The following is a 9,131-nucleotide window of genomic DNA, read 5'->3' as shown; positions in this document are numbered from 1 at the left end:
TCCTGAGTTTGCATATCCATTCCAATTTCTTTAATAATATTCATTCCGTTAGTACACTTACTTTCATATATTAAATTAACAAATCTCTGTATTAAATATTTTAATTTCACATAAAAATAAATTTATAAAATAATATTCTTAATTTAAAATGGCACTATACTATTTAAGCGTGTCAATATGTTATTATAACAATATAAGCCTAAACTAAAGATCATAATACTTAGTATTGCCATCTAGCGGCCAACCTTAAAATAAATATCCGGGCTCGGTGTTATTGGATAACATTCCAGTCTAGATAGTGGTAAAGGTTTTATTTCGTTTCTTAAATTTGCTTGAGGTAGAGAGAGGAGACGAAAAGGCGTCGTTTTACGAACACTTAGGTTTTATGTGCAAACAGTTTATGGATGTTATTAAACGAGTGCAGTTTTAATCTTCGTATTTGCTTTGAAATGTCTCGTTTATGTAAGCATAGATTTTTTCGAATAACATGGCACCTGAACACTATTGAACGGACGTGACATAATTCGTGAAATTTACTGTGTACATAATGGCGACCGTGATGAAGCGACAACACTCTCGTCGCCGGTTAGCTGCTTTAACGTTTTTATCAAACATTTCACTTGATGGGACACATAGAGATACTAAACTTGGAATTTTCAATCGCAATTCACAGGCACACGAAATTAGCAATGAAAGTGAGTTAAACATACAATCAAAACAAATATTAAAAAATGTAAACAGTTCAGTTTCACCGGTTAGCAACGTCAATGAAGCTGGCTGTCAAGTTACCTCGGAAGGTCAAGATTATAACCAGGGGAACAGAGATACTCCAGCGGATCAACAGGACAGTGAGTCATTTAAAAACGAAGAAAAACTTAGTACCGCTCGGTCTTTTTCAACTTCAAGCGTTAATACAAGCCATAGCCCAAAGGAAAATGAAAAGTAAGGATTTGTCCGATTAAAGCTACAATGAAAAAAAATAATTATGTATATTTTTAAGGATTTTAAATGCAATTTGACCAACAGTTATGCACTGAGTTTGGGACCTGACATTGATTGTTATTGTTACTAAACTAGGTTACTTATATGTATGTTAAAAACTTAAAGCTCATGAAAAAAAAAGTTTATCGTAATTTTTACCTAAACTGGTTATATCATGCAGCATCTATCAGTTTTATTCCACTATTACAAGTATGTTAGTGTGAAATAATTTTGATACACACTTGGGGGAGAAGAACTGAAAGCCATATTTTTTTCATATATTTTGTATAAAAAATACCTTATCTTGTCACCAATGAACAATCACCTTCAAAATGCCTTATTTTTAGGTGTTGTTTTTTTTCAGGGTAACTCAACCCTGAGGATACCTGGGTGTAGTTATCCTTCAACCTTCTCATTCATCAATCCTATTTTACTTGTCAAGTGTCCTTTTTTTTATTATTAGAAATCAGTTTCCTGTGAAAAGACCTGTTGAATATTTCTTTATAATTGTGTATAAAAAGGTTACTAGTAAGAAATTTGTTTGTTATATAAAGTTGTTTGGGTTTTGAGTGAAGGATAGAACTAGAAGTTATACAACTCTGGTATTCATATTTAAATCACTTTATCTGTATGAGCTACATTTTGAAATCTAAACTTATTAAATTATTTTTAATATTATGTAAATATTTGAATATAAAATATAATCATGGATTCAGAAGTTGTAAAGTCTCTAATGCAGGGGTTCCCAACCTTTTGGCACTCGCGACTTGAAAATGTAATTAATGAAATAAAATTAATGTTATCCCAAGCTACTTCTAACAAGGCTACGCGACTCCCCTGCTAAGGCTTCGCGACCTCCCTGGGGGGTCGCGACCCACCGGTTGGGAACCCCTGCTCTAATGGATGTTAAAAAAACATTAGTGTTTCAGTTTGAATTTTTGACAGAGTTTAACGTGTTTGATGTTATCCCAAGCAACTTGAAACTCTAGTACTAATGCTGTTAATACTATTACAAAAGCTATCACTTCGGAAAATGTAATGGTCTTCTGTAGTAAAAGAAAGAAAGTGTAATGTTATTTACAAGAAATTACTGAAAGTTCTTTATAAAGTGGTATAAATGAGGTTTCTTAAAAACAAACAAAAATTATTTTATAAATCATCTGTGGGCCTCATGGTAATGTTGTTGACATTCATTGGAACATATACTGGAAAATTATTTAACCTACCAATAGATGAAAACTTGTTATTATGGGATACCTTGGTTATAAGGAAGTTGACAGGCATGGTCTGTCTTCTTTAAGAGTAGTTTAATTTTTTTTAGGTTAATAATTTTTGGTACCAAGGAGAGATTGTTTAGAAATGTAGCTGTGCCAGAGCATCGTCTTATTTTTTATGTTTTTATTCAAGCGAGTTATATAAACTGGAGTTATGTTGCTGATTTGTTAATAGCTGAAATCTAAAAGAAGCTTTGGTAATATGACCAAAACATGTGTTTTAACTACTTCAAATAAGCAATTAGAAAAGGAATGTACACATCTTCCAATATTATGTGATACAACTAATGATCTGTTCCAAACATGGTTGAAGATGGTGCAGTTAATAAAAGAAAATGTAAGCATTATGAAAATATAAAAATTATATGTAAAAGAATGTTGAGTTTTATCAAAATAACCACATTAAGTGAGGCAGACAGTAATTATTCAAACTTTAGTTACAAGTCAAATTTGACTTGTAGTTTTTTATTTAAATTAACTAGTAAAAAGGGGGTATATTATTGGTATTTTCTTTTGATGGCTTTTGAAGACTTCTTCATGATGGAGTGAATAAGATATGCAGATTAAATGCTAAATATTTTTTACTAGTGTTTTCTTTACTGGTAAAGGAAGGGGAGAGGTGCCTAAGGTAGAAAATTTCTCAAATGTGTATGTGTAGGCAGAGGGGGATACATAAAGTTCTATTTCAGTTGAAGAGGAAACTGTTTTTATAAAACACTGAAAAACCTCTTAAGATATTAAGGATTTTGACTTAACAGAAAATTTGCTCTGAATTTTTAACTATAAATGCTTTAACTCTATTAAAAAAAAGAGAAAAAACTGTATTTTTACATTGGACAAAATTCATTGTAACAGAAGATAGAAAATATAATTCCTCTCTAATAACACAGAAAGGGTCTAGAAGTGATCATTCTGTCATTCCACCTTATAAAGCTACGAAAGATCCTACAAGTAAGATATGTCATTTTCACTTTTGTTGTGTTGAAGATGTTGAAAACAGTTGTTGAAAGTTAGCTACAGCAGTTTGAAAATTAACTTTTAAAGATTCTTAGTGTATTTTAGGAAGTAGTTTCCTTGCTTTACCAACTTGTTGGAGTTTTTAATTTTATATTTTCAGATGAGGTTACTTTACTGTTATGTCTCTGGTACTTCAGAAATATTCAATTGACATAATTTCCTGGATATTAATTTATATGATAAATTGAAAGCTTGTAAATTTGATGGAAGTGTTAAAAATTTACTTTTAAGAAAATATTGGCTTGTGGTAGCAAGAGAACTGGTAACAAATGGACATTTTTTGACTGAATGTATATAACTTTATGAAGCTGTCAGTTTTATTATTTATTTCTTAATGGTCAAAATGGTAGAACTGGGAGACAATAAAATACTTGGTAGGTAAGAATCATCAGCAGCAAAGTTACTTTTCTAACAAAGTGGTTTGCTTTTGTAGCATATTTCCTTCATGTACAGTGAGTACAGTAAATTTAAGAACTTTTAAACAAAACATATTAAATTGTTGGATGATAATGTATAGTTTTTGTTTAAGTTTTGCTTTATGGATCAACAAGTCCCATATTGTCATTAAATTTTATCATATTCCTAATTTGTACTCTAACAAACTACATTGCACATGTTTTTCCCAGAAATTATTATTGTTTTTAAGCCAGTGACAGCACTTTGCTAGCTAATTATATATAATTTTTGTTCATCATCTTGTATCTGATTTATGGGCACAACTGAAAGTAGATTTTATGAAATTTTAGTCTCGGGCCTAAAGTTTATTGATCTTAAGTAGTAGATTTGTGAGTAGTTATAACTGCTGACTAAGATAATAGTGGTGGAAATAAGTATTAAATTTTTACAAAGTTTCAATCAGTGAACCAGGTTATTATTGGTGGTCTTGAGTGACATATTTTAATCAGTTATCTAGGCTATTATTGGTGGTCTTGAGTCACATATTTTAATCAGTGAACTAGGCTATTATTGGTTGTCGTGAGTCACATATTTTAATCAGTGAACTAGGCTATTATTGGTTGTCGTGAGTCACATATTTTAATCAGTGAACTAGGCTATTATTGGTGGTCTTGAGTGACACATTTTAATCAGTGAACTAGGCTATTATTGGTGGTCTTGAGTGACATATTTTAATCAGTGAACTAGGCTATTATTGGTGGTCTTGAGTGACATATTTTAATCAGTGAACTAGATTATTATTGGTGGTCTTGAGTCACATACTTTAATCAGTGAACTAGGCTATTATTGGTGGTCTTGAGTGACATATTTTAATCAGTTATCTAGGCTATTATTGGTGGTCTTGAGTCACATATTTTAATCAGTGAACTAGGCTATTATTGGTGGTCGTGAGTCACATACTTTAATCAGTGAACTAGGCTATTATTGGTGGTCTTGAGTGACATATTTTAATCAGTGAACTAGATTATTATTGGTGGTCTTGAGTGACATATTTTAATCAGTGAACTAGATTATTATTGGTGGTCTTGAGTGACATATTTTAATCAGTTATGTAGGTTAGTATTGGTGGTCTTGAGTGACATATTTTAATCAGTTATGAAGGTTAGTATTGGTGGTCTTGAGTGACATATTTTAATCAGTGATGTAGGCTATTATTGGTCGTCTTGAGTCACATATTTTCATCAGTGATGTAGGCTATTATTGGTGGTCTTGAGTCACATATTTTAATCAGTGATGTAGGCTATTATTGGTGGTGTTGAGTGACATATTTTAATCAGCGATGTAGGCTATTATTGGTGGTCTTGAGTCACATATTTTAATCAGTGATGTAGGCTATTATTGGTGGTCTTGAGTCACATATTTTAATCAGTGATGTAGGCTATTTATTCTTGGTGGTCTTGAGTCACATATTTTAATCAGTGATGTTGGCTATTATTGGTGGTCTTGAGTTTCATATTTTAATCAGTGATGTTGGCTATTATTGGTGGTCTTGAGTTTCATATTTTAATCAGTGAACTAGGTTATTATTGGTGGTCTTGAGTCTCATATTTTAATCAGTGAACTAGGTTATTATTGGTGGTCTTGAGTCCCATATTTTAATCAGTGAACTAGGTTATTATTACTGGTCTTGTGTCACATAATATAATCAGTGAGTTAGGCTATTATTGGTGGCCTTTAGATATTTAGGGAAATGAGAAGTGTTCCAATGTTTTAATTGGACTGTTATTCAGTTAAGATAATATCAATATCTTGAACTGTTTTTAAATGAGCAGTGTCTGTAGAATAAAAACAACAACTTCTAAGCAAGTTATTATATAATTCCATTAAATAAATAAATAAAAAAACCCTCAAGTATGTTAATAATAAATTACATGGCTGTAGGAAGAGTTGCATACTAATGTGTGTGTGTGTGTGCTCTTCAAACTCTACCTAGTTGATCTTATTTGCTAGTTATACTGTTTAAAAATTTTAACTATATTTGAAATATTTCTGTCGTTTATTTATTGGGTAATAAAACTAAAAATATTTAAAATCATGGGTAAAAATCCATGTCAATCACTCTTCCCTACACCATACTTTTCTTCAAGATTTTGGGTTTCTGTATGTAATAAGCCAAATTTTATAACATCACAATATAAATTTTGTCAACATTTGTTTTCCACCTTACCTTACCTTCTTTGTAGACATGTATTTTACAATACATCAGTGCTGCGATTTACTGGATGGAAAGTAGTTTTTGAAATATTTATTACGCCTCTCATAAGGATGTTAGCAATATATAATTTTCTGTTGAAAATCATTCCCTTGCCATAATTCATCGAACCGTTTTGTTGTTGTTATTGTTGTACATTTTAGTAACTATTTATTTTTTTTTTGCCATGCAGTATTCATGTATCACTTGATTTTTTCCTTTTCCATTTCCTAAATCTTCTATTGCTTTGGAAATGCAGAAAGTTCCAGAGTATTAATTTTGAATGTCCTTCTCAGAAACTTGGAGGCCTTGGAACTCTACGTTGCGCCAAATATAGTTGTAACTGTTAGATTTTTACACTTTTCACTTTTGCGTGTTCGAAATCAGGTCATTTTGACAGGACATTCATTTGCTGTTTGATATGTTTATTTGTGTTCGTGCAAGGGTATCAGAGGCACGTCTGAAGTGTTATGAATGGCGCCGATGTATTCCTAATACAAACAGGAAAAACCTGTCTAAGGCGGAATCGCACGGGACCGAGTAAAATTTCCTGCTTAGCTAGTAAACATGCATTTCGTTACTTATATATAATTTTGGAGCGGAACGTTACACTTGCTTGACTCAAGGGAAGTAAGACGTTTGTGAATAAAGTTATTACACTATTTATGCTATATTTATTAGAATAAGAACAAAACAGACATTTAAAATATACATCAGTACAGAAAATCTTAAATTTATTTGAAGACAGTGCCCAATTTCAACTGTTTCGTTTTTCTAATGGGCTTTCTCGTGCGGTTTAAAGAGAACGCCAATTCTACGGCCTTTTTATGAAGTTCATTTTCCCCCTTCATTTTGCATACAATTTAATAACGTTAATATAACTTAACACATGTGATGAAGTAGGAATTTCTATTTTCTCACTGTCTTTTCCACTTTGTTCATCTTCTGAATTTCACACTGTTACCATCTTGTTGTTCTATTATAGATTTTTAATGAATTTCATCAGTTTCGGTTAAAACATTTTTATCAACGTTCACAGAATCATCCGCATCAATTTTTTCAGAGTTTGGATTTCACTAGAATCGTCATCACAAACAACTTTTAAAGAAACAGGATATTTAGTAGCTTCTTTTTTAAATGATACTTTAAGTAAATTTCCCCTAAATTTTGAAATTAGGGAAGATAGGAATTTATTTTTTCGTGAGAATTATTTAAAGAGTAAAATTTTGCACTTAAGACATATATATTTCTACAAATCGTGAATCTAATTTAACTACAAAAATAATGACGGCAAAAAAAGCAAAAAACAGAATATATTTAACCAATACTTAGTGTAACAAAATGTCCTGAGAATTTATTAATATTTAAAGAAATTATTAATTACATAAGAAATTAATATTTGATCAATAACATTTTTTCCACCTTACTCACGTTCTAATCCAATTTTGTTAGCAGACGAGGTAGGTGAAAGATAGTTTTCTGTCCGCGTTACGTAGGTTCCGTCATATAGAGGGCGTTTTGTAAGAGAAATCTAGAGATAGTGCTGCAAAATTTTGATATTTCCGGCTTGTACAGGTTTCCGCCATATGCAGTTTCCGGCTTAGACAGATTTTACTGTATATTGAAGAATTCCCCCAATACCCGAACAAACATTGACAGTGAAATATGATTAACAAACACCGCGATTTACTCTTCAAAATAAATTTAAAATTTTATTTAAAAAACGGACCTTTTCAAGCCTATGGGGACTAAGGAGCATAGACGTCTTGGGGTCGGAAGACTTCTACACATTAATTTGTTGGTATCCAGAGGAAATATTATGGGTGTACAGTACTCTGAAACGTCAACTGGTTTTGATACTTTTGTGATTTCTGTTAGTGTTATGTAAAAATCATACTTCAGTTCCATTCTCTGCTACGATTAACCCGCAATAACACTCGTTTATTTATGCAATTTATCAACTTGTTTAGATCTGTGGCAGCCGGAGATCGATATGAAACGTATTTTCTTCGGGGCACAGTAAAATTATTAATTTGCATACTGGCTACTAGGCACTTGCATGATGGGAGGGATACTGATTTGCGATGAAAATTCAGTTTAATCTTAACACTTGTTTAGTAGACGAGGGTTTTTATAATTTAAAATGATTTTTAGGATATTCTGTTATCTAGTAAAACTATCGCAATTCTTTTAGAAATAAAACTGAAACAACTTTTTACAAGCTAAGTATTTCATCACTTTAAGTGACGAAACTTGATTAATAACTTACAAACATCTATACTCAATAAGAAAAGGCGGATATATTACTTTATTTACGTACTGGATACAGAAAAATAATTTCGCAACGCCCTCCTTAAATCGTGCTTGACCTTGTCAGTTGATTTTACTAGGTCATGTGGCTAATTGCCAAGAATGGGGGAAAAAAAGCAAAAAAATTGATATTTGTTTAGAAAGTTTTAAAAATCCTTGAAGAACTCGAGATAACGTCCTCGCTATTGGTTATAACATAGCTATGCAAGTCACATATTGTTTACATATTGAACGATACCCAAGGTAGTGTTTTATCTTAGTTTCGTAAGGGGCATATTGTAATAGAAATGAAGTATTATGACATATGAATTTGAACAGGCTAAATTTGAAGAATATTTTAGTATAACTTCTTGTCTTTTGTTTATTTATTTAATAATTATAAAGTCAGTTGGTTAAACTCTCTTTCAATAAGGATAAATGCTTCTGAAGACCGAAATTAGAAATTATAAAACTTCGTATTTATGTCGCAGCTGAAGCACCTACTAATTTCACATTCCATAATTAGTGTAGAATATGTTTCTGTTAAAAAAAAATGTTTCTAAGTTTACTTGCAACTTTTTCCCTTGTAGTTGTAATGTTCTCAACCAGGTTTCTGAAAGCCAAAGTTACGTTGTGAACGTTTTGCTAAGGTAAGGACTATGTGCGGTAGTGATTAGAAGCTTGTATCACTTTGGCCCTGTGTCAGTGTCTACTTCCTGCTTTATGCTCTTGCAGTATATGCTAAAATATTAGGTTGAGGAATAATTCGTGAGCGTTTTTAAATAATTTCATTCAAGCATTACATGCAAGACTATACAATACTTCAATGCATGAACACATTACACCCAAAACATTTGTTATGATACTTTATTTCATGTAATACCTAGGTATATAGTATGCATTGTTGTAAACGAAATTGCAAG

General features: G+C 31.5%; 1 pseudogene across 1 annotated transcript in view; it reads left to right on the top strand.

Annotated features, from left to right (window-relative positions):
- Positions 1-254: 254 nt before the first annotated feature.
- The window catches only part of LOC143230019 (CDK5 and ABL1 enzyme substrate 2-like), a 70,039-nt pseudogene continuing 61,162 nt past the window's right edge, over positions 255-9,131 (top strand). Inside the window, exon 1 of the transcript XR_013016185.1 lies at positions 255-942. The product of XR_013016185.1 is annotated as a CDK5 and ABL1 enzyme substrate 2-like (transcript). The remainder of the gene's footprint in view (positions 943-9,131) is intronic.

This window comes from Tachypleus tridentatus, chromosome 10, assembly GCF_004210375.1.
Source record: "Tachypleus tridentatus isolate NWPU-2018 chromosome 10, ASM421037v1, whole genome shotgun sequence".
NCBI classification, from domain to species: domain Eukaryota; kingdom Metazoa; phylum Arthropoda; class Merostomata; order Xiphosura; family Limulidae; genus Tachypleus; species Tachypleus tridentatus.
This window is presented reverse-complemented; position numbering and strand designations above follow the sequence as displayed.